Genomic DNA, 10,919 nt, shown 5'->3' on the forward strand with positions numbered 1-10,919 from the left:
AGGAAGGAAGGAAGGAAGGAAGGAAGGAAGGAAGGAAGGAAGGAAGGAAGGAAGGAAGGAAGGAAGGAAGGAAGGAAGGAAGGAAGGAAGGAAGGAAGGAAGGAAGGAAGGAAGGAAGGAAGGAAGGAAGGAAGGAAGGAAGGAAGGAAGGAAGGAAGGAAGGAAGGAAGGAAGGAAGGAAGGAAGGAAGGAAGGAAGGAAGGAAGCTGTTGTTCCCCTGCCAGCTGATCTCCGGAATGGAGTTGGCCTTTCCCTGGGCCTGGCAGCCTGCTTTCCGAGTGGGGTTTGCTGAGTCAGAATGCATGCAAGAAAACAAGAGCGTTTCTTTTGGAGCCTGGCCATTTTATCCTTCTTCGGATGCCGAAGGGATGCTGCCGTCTGCCCCAAAGCCACAAAAATCGACGTCACCGTGGCTCGGAGAGGCGGTTTGTTTTGATGGAAGTTCTGGAGGCAGGCTGGCTGCTCGGGCCTCCTTCCTTATTTTGGTTATTTCTGAACCGTTTTGTGTTTTTTGGAAGCGTTGCATGCGAGGCACTTCTGGCTGGCGCCGGTTTCTGTCGTCTCGGTGGCCTTTTTTCTGTCACATCCGCACGTTCTGAAGCATTTCCTCTGACTTACGGCAGTCCAGGGTGCAGATTCAGCTGTTACATAACCAGCAGAGCAAATTTAGTTCCCTGGGAATAAGCAAACAGCCACCCACGTTACAGGCGGCGGCGGGGGGGTGGGGTCGGTTTGGATCTCCTCTTCCAGGCTGTATTTGGATGGGTAGCCTGCCCAGCATGGCCTTCCTTCAAGTGATCCTGGCAGGCTCAGTTGGTCTACTCATTATAGGACCTGAATGGCCTTTCCCGTGTTGGACCCCAGACCCTGGAAAATTGTCCTAGTAAATCAAATCTCCGTCAAATTTAAAGGCTGTCGTGTTTCTCGGACCCTCTGCTCCCCCTTAAATTGCACCCAAATCTAGCTTTGGAAAGAGCAGCCGGATTCCTCCTTTCCCAGTCAATCTGAAATGACACTCCCACCCCCTTTCGTTTTTGGTCTTTGGTTCTGGAGGCATTTCTCTCAAAAGGAACCGAGGAATAATTTCATGGAAAGGAAAAAAAAAAAAAAACCCAGCTTCTGTAAGGATGAAGGGAGGGAGGGAAGCAGAACAGGAAGTGTTGGAAGAAATGCCCCCCTCCCCAATTTGTAGAACCTCAAGCAGTCCTTGCGAGGTGGGCAAGTTATCAGCCCATACACTTATGTGTTTGCGTTCGAAATAACAGCTCTGGACAGCAGCCTAACTAAGTTGAACAGGAGGAACATGGACGCCTCCAATTCTCTTTTATTGCTCCTTAGCCTTGGCCCAAGTTGGCTCTTCTTCTCTGCTCCTCGCTTCTTTGACTTGCTGTTGCCCCTCCTGCTGCTGGCACCCTAGGGGCTGAAGACCCTTGGGGCCAAGGAAGAGGAGAAGAAACCTGGGCAGGGCTGAACGTCCAGGCCCCGTTCCCCTCCTGGGCATGGATGGCCTGCTCCCCCACCCCACCCCCTCACCTCCCTTGCCTGCCTTGCGAGCGAGGAATGTTGCTATAAGGATCTTTGGCACTTGGCAACGGGGAGACCAAACCCCTTTGAGGCATCTCTGCCTTCAGCAGCACCCAAGCTTAGAGAGAGAGAGGTTTCTCCTTCTCCCTCTCTGGGAAAAACCACAACCTTTAGACAAGGGGTCTAAAGGAGGACAGCGTGGCCGTTCTGGCTTGGGGCATGGCACATGGGCTCTGCCTCTCTCTCTCTCTCCCCACCTCAAAAACACTGGGGCTTGGAATCAGCCACCGAGTGCTGGCAAAATTCTGGCAAGGATATGAAATTTCTTCCCTCGCCTGGTTTTGAAGCCTCCTGGGGCCTGTTGAATCTCCGGAGGTGGTCGGGGGACGGAGGAGTCCGAGGGATGTTGTGTTTGTATGTGGCTTTTTTTTTCTCCTGCCCCCCCCCCCCCAACTTTCATGGCTTCCTGCAGATTCTTTGTTAAGTGCAATTCCCCTTGTAAATAACTCCCCTCGGATTTTGTGCATGGTTATTCTGTATTGTGGATATATAAAGACTGCCAAACCAAATAGCCACGGTGCGTGCCGTTTTTTGTTTTCCTGAGAAATAGGTCCTTGCGCCTGGGTAAACTTTCAGCTGGGGTGGGAGGGAGGGAGGGAGAAGAAAAGCAGGTTAGATTCCTGAAAAAGAAATCTCATCCAAGCTTTTTTTCTTTTGGTTTTCGATGAGCACTGGGCGGGGGGGGGGGGGGGTCTGTTTTCTGTAGAAGCCTAAACTGTGCTTAACGCTGGCAGATTAAAAAAAAAAAAATACCCAAACCACATTATGCCTTGGCATGTTGTATGAACTGGACAGTCACTTCAGTTTGGATGCTGCTGCCTGACACTCTGTGGAGCTGATGGTATCCGCGGGAGGGCAGTCAGTACAGTAACTATGATTTGCATGGCTTGGGCCACCATTTGCTCTCACCGTGGCCATAAAGTTCTGGATCATATCCTAAGAGGTCCTAAATGAACCCCTTTCCCCTACATAGTTGACTTCGTTAATTTAGCTAAGCCAGCCACTGAGGCTTTTCCAGGCTTCAGAGCCAACCCTGGGGGTTTTGGCTTAATGACCCCCCAAACATCCATATTGAGCCTGGTCTCTGCAATCAGTTTATGGGTCAACCGTGCAAATCTTGGGAAGTTGGGATAAATAATTCAGTCGGGGATCAATGTGTTGTTTGAACTGTTTTTGGCCAGGAGGGTCCTTCATTGACTCAGAATGTGGAGAGGTCCCTTGAGGGCCATGTAGTCCAACTCTCCTCTGTGGGTGAAAAGAACCGTGACCAACAGCAGCTTAGCCATGCACACGGCTGTATTTGAAGAAAGGAAGTCCAACTGATCGCCTCTCGGGAGCCTGCTCTTAAAAATCCAGATGTTTCGGTTGCTTCTGGCTTTGCGTTGTGTTGCAGCTTCACTGTTGCCGTGACTTTTATTTATTAAATTTATACGCCGCGTGTCTCAATGCGGAGTGACTCTGACTTTCTATGAATCCAGCTGTGTTGGCTTAGAATGTGTTCATAGGACCCCCGTGGCTTGCTCAAACTCTGGTTACGGCATAAGCCAGCATACATTTGTTGATGGCGGTCTATTTTCTCTTGGGACCAGCATGGTCCTCCATGGTCAGCAAAGCATTACGGTCTTTCCACAGGCAGGGAATCTGATTCCTTAAGCAGCTGGCTTCCATACCGCACATTAAACCAAAACGCAATTCTTGGCACTTGTTTATAAATGACAGTTTAAAATTTGATGTCTGATGTGAATCCAGCCAATGGCAGTTTATTCATTACAGTTGACTAAGCAAACTATGTTTTGTCAGCGGCTGTACATTAACCCAGAGGGATACATTTCTATATGGAGTGGGGTCACAGAGTAGACTAATATACTAGCAGGACTAATAGACTAGCATTCTTATAATTGACAACAGTATATATAAGAAATTAATAACTCGATTTGTCATGTTGAGGGTGCCTTAACTGACTTGAGATCAAATATCGTGCATTCCTAAGTTAAGGCCAGTTCCAAGATATTAATTTCTTAAATGTAATCCATTGTCATGCCTAGCCAATGTAAGAAATGCAGAGATAATGGAAAATTGGAAATCAGAATTGATTGCCACTGTCATTAGGATATATCCATGCCAAGGCCAGGAATCTAAATAAAGTGAAGACAACTGAATTGGAACCAAAGCAATGTTTCTCAGTCTTGACGAATTTAAGACACAGGACAGTCACTCGTCTCCGGACAGTCATTTGTCTGAGATGGTATAGGTTCTCCTGCATGAGCAGGGGGCTGGACTAGAAGACCTCCAAAGTCCCTTCCATATTCCTATTCCTATTCTACTCTACCTTACCCTACCCTACCCTCTATTCTACTCTGCTCTACTGTACTCTATTCTATTGTATTCGGACTTCAACTCCCAGAATGAATCATCTTAAAGTCACCAAGGCTGAGAAACACCGGTCTAAAAACAATACGAGGCATTTCTTCAGTGGCAGGACGCTCGGGAGTTTCACTCGCTCAGTAAGACAATTAACCCAATTCAGTGAAGAAGAAGAAGAAGAATAGGGAAAGTGGTCTGGACCACTTTATACATGATGGATAAATGATGGGATGACGTATCTGGGGAAGAGGAACTGCTAGTTTTGGAAGGGAAGACTCCCCCCAGGTCTTTTGAGTAGGACTTTGGCTTTGAGGGTTCCAGCTGACTTGAGTTTTGCTGCTTGACAAGCTTAGCTCCGTGAAAATGTGTAACCATCGTTCCTCACCTTTCTTGTAAATGAATAAACCTCCTTCATTCTATTTTGTCTCTCTGCCGTTGGATATACACTCCGTGTGTCCAAAGTCTGAGCAGTGCGGTGGTTGTGGTTAGTGTGATAGTATTGTGGGAGGCTGCCCCAGGCAAGTGAAACAAGGCTTCCCTTCCCACCCCCACCCACCAACCAACATTCCCCTCCTACACAGAGCAAATCTCCAATTGGGGGTGGGGGGGGGGGAAGAGACACACACCCCAGAAGGATGTGTTGAGAAGATGCCCAGTAAACTTGCAGAAAGCTGGACAGGATCATTAGCAATCCATAGGGCAGATTCACAAGGATCTTGTTAAATGAGATTCTGGATTGTTCTGAAATGAAGGCGAAATTCTACGCTGATACATATATATCTGTGATGGCGATGCCTATGGTGGCACGCGTGCCACAGGTGCCACGCGGAGTCATATTTGTGGGCACACGAGCATTGCCCTAGCTGAATTCCAGCATGCATGCGCGCGCTGGCCAGCTGATTTTCGGGCCTTCTGAGACCACCGGAAGTTGGCAAATGGACTGTTTCCGGCCTCCGGAGGGCCTCTGGGGAGGGGAAGACTGCTTTTGCCCTCCCTAGGCTCCTAGAAAGCCTCTGGAGCCTGGGGAGGGTGAAAAACAGGCCTACCGGGCCCACCATGCCATCACATGACAAAAGCGGGGGGAGCACAGGGGGAGGGGCGCATGCACATGCACCAGGGGGGGGCAGGGTTTGTAGAATTATGGGTGTGGACATGCATGTGCACAACCACCCCGCACTCCCCCCGTTTTGGCACGCGATGGCAAAAAGGTTAGCCATCCACTGGTATATATGCTCAGTTGCCCAAAACAGCACAGTGCAGGAAATGCTTTAAAAATTCCCTTTTTCTCATTGGGCAACTCTTAATCGTGTTACAGGTAGTCCTTGACTCACAGCCGTTCTCTTAATGGCCGTTCGAAGATACAACGGCGCTGAAAAAAGGGACTGATGACCATTTATCACACTTACGACCGTTTTGCAGCTTCCCCATGGTCACACGATTTACACTCGGGTGCTTGACAGCCGATTCCTATTGAATCGGTGGTCCCTTTTTTGAGACCTGACTGGCAAAGTCCATTGGGCAAGCCAGTTTCCCTGAACAACCCCAGCGACTCGCTTAACAAATGTGGCAAGAAAAGTCATAAAATGGGGCAAAACGTCACTTAACAAATGAGCATCTCCCACCAATTTTAAACCGAGTTTTCTGCCCGGTACGACGTTTGTACAGACGAGAACTTTGAATAGGGGGAAATCTTAAAATAGGCTGAAATATGCCAGAACTGAGCTAATACGTTATGGCATTTTCGAAGCCCTGGGTTCCGTGTCCCCCGGCCCAAATTCCTTCTTATTTTTAGGCATTGCTGATGTAGTGAAAGATATTTGATGGTTTTCCCCCATTTTGCCACGACAAACTTGGCAGCTCGCAAGAAGAACTGAGGGAATTTCTTACATGGCTTCAATGTTTATGCCTCAGGTAACGCAGTCTATAACAAACACAGTACGAGTCAGTATAAATGCTTTTGGGGTGATTTTTTTTTTTTTAAAAAAAAGCAAGTAACAGATTTATTGGGATTTGCCATCCAAAGAGGATGAGATGTACCCACTTGGGTGCAATTCTGCCAACACAGTCTGCAAAAAAGTAATAATCTAGGTATAATACTCTACAGCTTACAACTGAGTGACCGTTCAAAATTTCACTGTGTTAGCCATAAGTTTTGGCAAGGTTCTTAGCCCGATGTGTCTCTGCCAAAATAGGATCTGAGCTGGAAAGGTAGAGTAATATCTTTTTATTTATGCATGAGTGATAAGGTTGGTCTCCCAGAAGTATAAGGTGAGAAGACCCTTAAAAAGGTGAAAAAACTTTTGGAAGATGTTCTCTCAATGGCTGGCATGATTTGAAGCATCATCTAGTGAACGTGCCCAGACAGATGATAGATATAGACGAATAGATAGATAAGATAGATAGATAGATAATATAAATAGAAGATAGAGGTAGGTAGATAGATGATAGATGAATGATAGGTAGATTAATAGATGATGGATAGAAGATAGGTAGATAGATAGTAGATAGATGGAAAGATAGATTAGATAGAAAGAGAGAAAAGAGGTAGATGATGGATGGATGGACGGACGGACAGACATTGAAATAACTAATATGGAGATGGATGGAAATGGACAGAAGCTATAGACCAGGAGTGTCAAAACTTGTGGCCCCTGGGCCGAATGTGTCACATGCTGGCCAAACCCACCCCCATTTTAGCAAAGGGGGGAAAGTTGCGATACGTCACGTGACATGTCATCACGAGTTTCACACCTGATATAGACAGATAGATGGATGGATAGATGGTAGGGAGGTAGATAGAAAGGTAGATAGATAACCTTCATTGTCATTTTTTTACTGTGGGCACAGTGGCGCACATTATACATGAAATTCTGTTGCCTGTTGTCAAAAGTGTATACATACATAACTAACAAACATACAGATACTATATACATATACACACACATCACCCCATAATCCCTTGCGGGGTGGAGTCTGGGCAACTGAATGAAGCTGGGTGATTACCGGCCGGATGCCCTTCCTGACGCCAATGCAATGTTACGTTCAGCAAATATATTCTCATTATGCCCAGAGAGAGAAATATCTGCCTCTACCTGGGATCGAACTCACAGCCTCCCGATTGTGAGGTGAGAGTTTCACCTCTAAGCCACCAACAACCCCCCCCCCCCACACACACACAGACCCATACCAATAATACATAATATATATTAATCACTGTCCATCTCGACATCACAGGTACTCCTTGTTACTGAGAACAGTGATTCAAAGAGGCCTCTGGTTTTGATCCTATCAGATGGACCAACGCAGGGGGCTATTTCAACCCAGATTTGACAGTCAGTCGGTCGGGACCCCCCCTGCCCTCCCCGGTCACTTTGGCAAGATGGTACCTAGGCCGCCTTTATGTGCCCTTTGCAACATCCCGTGGTCGTATGTTTCTATTTTATGATTGTTCTGTTGAAAACGGGACAAAACCAGAACACCCAACTATCGTCTTGCTGAACAATGGTGGGGGCTCACTTCACGACCGCAGCAAGAGGTAAAATCGGGTCAGTCGTGTGACCAGCCCACTTTGCCACCGTCACAACAAAGGGGCAGGCTCCATTGTGGTCATAACTCGAGGACTAACTAGACCGCTGCCCGGCGCGAGTGACATTCGCAGTGAGCTGCAGGAATAAGAGATTTACAGGTAAGCAATGGTGTGTAGGAGGGACTCCTGCTTGGGCGGTGGGTTGGACTAGATCAGGGCTCCTCAACCTTTTGGACCTCAGGGACCACCAAGTTCATAATTTTAAATCCCGCAGACAACTAATACAATTTTTTAAAAAAAGTAAAATAATGATCAGAGAACTTCCATTTTATTAATATGAAATGCACCTATTTAATATAACAAAATCGTAAATGCTTATTTAATCATAACAAAATCTTTAAAAGGTTGTTTAATTGTAACAAAATTATTAGTGTAATTATTACAAAATGATTGAAGCTTATTGAAGTATTACACATTTTTAGTGTGATATTTGTTCCTGCTTGTTTGAAATAAGTTTATGGGTTTTTGGCTCCAATGATGTTACTGCAAGACGGAGTCTCGTTTTTATTTCAAGCCGAGACCGGTACCAGTTTTAATTGCTGTGACAGATGAAAATGTCTTTTCGCACAAATATGTTGTTGAAAATTGAATCTAAATTTTCATTGCTTTTTCATTCAGCAATGGGTATTCACTTCTTACGGAGAGCCAGAAATGAGTTCTTGATATGGATAAGTGGAATTTAGCTTTCAGACTGTGGTCGGATGATAGATTGATGAGGCTTTCTTTTTCACGCATACTTAAATTGCCATCTTCAGTGCTTGCTGCAAATGGATCTATTATCCACATATTGCCATGTGTGGGATCTTCCTCCTTTGGGTAATAACGACCAAAAGATTCTGTGAGTGAGTGTAAGTGCTGTTGAAGAATGGTTACCACCTGCCGGTTGACATCCTTCTCTCTCAAATGTTCATCAACATTTGAAAACATCTACAGATCTTCTCCAGCCAATCGCGTTTGCCACAGTAATATTTTCTTTTGAAAAGCATCCGTTTTACCTCGTAGTGTGAATACGTCCTTAAGTTGTCCTTGCAAAGATATGTTTAGTTCATTTAACAGCGAAAAAATATCTGCCAGGTATGCAAGCTTGGCTACCTACTCATCGTTGGACAAGAGTTCTTGAAATTTTGGATTATTTTGCTGGTAGAAAAATAATCTGACTTCTTTGCGCAGGGCGAACAGTCGGATTAGTATTGTGCCCCTTGACAAGCCATCTCACCTCAGCGTGCAGAAGGTGAGTATACTCGGAGCCCATTTCTTCCCAAAGTGCCTCAAACATTCGAGAACTGAGCGCTTTGTGTCGAATTTCATTTACAATTTTAACAACATCTGATAATACTTCGTGTAGTTCTGGGGACATTTTTTTCATCACAAGTTGCTCACGATGTATGACGCAGTGTGTAGACAAAATGTCTGGGTGGCCATCATTTTTCACCTTTGCAACAATTCCTGAAAGATGTCCAGTCGTGTTTGCAGCAACGTCTGTACATATCCCAATGCATTTTTTTCCCATTCAATTCCATGTTCCAGGAAATAAACTATTCAGTGCTTCAAAAATCTCAGAGCTAGTTGTTCTACACGGCAAGTCTTGTTTTGTATGTCTTGTTTTTTACTTTGGCTGTTCACCGCCCTGAGTCCTATTTGGAGAAGGGCGGTATAGAAATTGAAACAAACAAACAAATAAATAAATAAATAAGTCGAGCGAACAAAGTAGCTCTTCCTGCAACTCTCCTTCACACTCAATCCTCACAAAAAAAAGGGGAAGGGCCTTGTTACTTAGGTCTGTTGCTTCATCCAGTTGGGATTGCATAAAATGTTTTTTTTTTTCATCATTTTTATAACTTGATTTTCAGTATCTTCAGCCTTGTGTTCAACTCTGCGCTTGACAGCAGTAGCGGACATAGGAATGGCTTCCAGTTTCTGGACAGTCTGCTTTCCCAAAACCTCTTCGCAGGCTTGTAACAGGCAAGGCTTAATTAATTCTTCTCCAATCGTATATGGCTTTTCGTTTTTTTGCAATCTGAAGCGCTACCAGAGAAGAAGCCTTTAATAAGGACTTCTCTTCCAGTGTCATTTTTGTTAAAGCGCTTCCTTGCTTTTGCATATTTTCACGCATTCTTTGAAAATATTCCAGTGACTTGTTAGCCAAATCCGGGTGTTTTTGAGTGCAAGCGTCTTTTGAGTTTTGAAGGTTTCAGAGCATCATTGGATAAACTCTCGGAATATACAACGACAAACGTGGATCCAGCTCACTACCAGGTTCTTGAATAAATCCAAATCTCAAGTAGTTCAAATCGTATCTTCTTGATACTTTTGAGTTTTTTCTTCTTTCCACCTCCAGTTTGTATGTTCCTCCTAATGGTGCCCGGTGAGGACTGTGGAGGCTCAGATCCATTGATCAGCTCACAATCGAGTGAAGTACACACATGGTTACTGCTACTATTATCGTTAGTAACATTATCTTTTATATTGTTAAAGAAATGCAAAATATTCCTTTTCTTTCTTCACTCATCATGGAAACCATCCAAATCTGAAACCAAACAAGAAAATCAAGGTAGCTTGACACTGGGGCGCTGTGTGTCCGGACCAGGCGCTTTCTCTCGGCCCAAGAGGAAGCGCCTGGTCCAGGCACACAGCCTGGAAACTTCTTTTGTGTTCCTTCTCTCAAGAAGCTTGGTCAAGCTGAGTTTGATGGGCAGACTGACGGTGGCTTATTTATTTATTTATTGGTTCGATTTATATGCCGCCCTTCTCCGGAGACTCAGAGCGGCTTACAATGCGTTAAGCAATAGCCTTCATCCTTTTGTATATACCTGCTTAGTAGGGCTTTCGCCCCCCCCCCCCAAAGCGGTGTTCTTTTTTATACAAAGTCAGCTTATTGCCCCCACAATCCGGGTCCTCATTTTACCTACCTCGGAAGGATGGAAGGCTGAGTCAACCTTGAGCCTGGGGAGATTGGAACTCACAGTAATTGCAGGCAGCTGGTGTTACTTAACAGTGCTTTAGTCTGCTGCGCCACCAAGGCTCTTCTGATGTTGGTGGAAAAGTCAGTCCCATATTCCAGAGCTGTAGTAGTCACACTCACAGGAGTGGCCCGTTGGTCATCCCGGAGCGGCTCCTCCACCAGGGTGCAACAACCGACCTGCAGGGGAGCTCCTCCCGGGTGGAGGAGCCGCTCCGGGGTGACCAACGGGCCACTCCTGTGAGTGTGACTACTACAGCTCTGGAATACGAGACTGGCCGTGGTGGGGCTGGAAATCTCTGGCGGCAAGCGCAACGGGCCACTTTGCAGGTGGTGCAATGTGCAAAAAGGAGCGCAGCCCTCGCAAGTGGGCCAAAGCTGCGGTGGCGATGGTTGGAAGGCGCGGCGAATTTGCGCCAGCCGTTG

The sequence above is a fragment of the Pituophis catenifer genome, unplaced genomic scaffold (genome assembly GCF_029215685.1).
Source record: "Pituophis catenifer annectens isolate HBS135680 unplaced genomic scaffold, rPitCat1.0.hap2 SCAF_1, whole genome shotgun sequence".
Lineage (NCBI taxonomy): Eukaryota > Metazoa > Chordata > Lepidosauria > Squamata > Colubridae > Pituophis > Pituophis catenifer.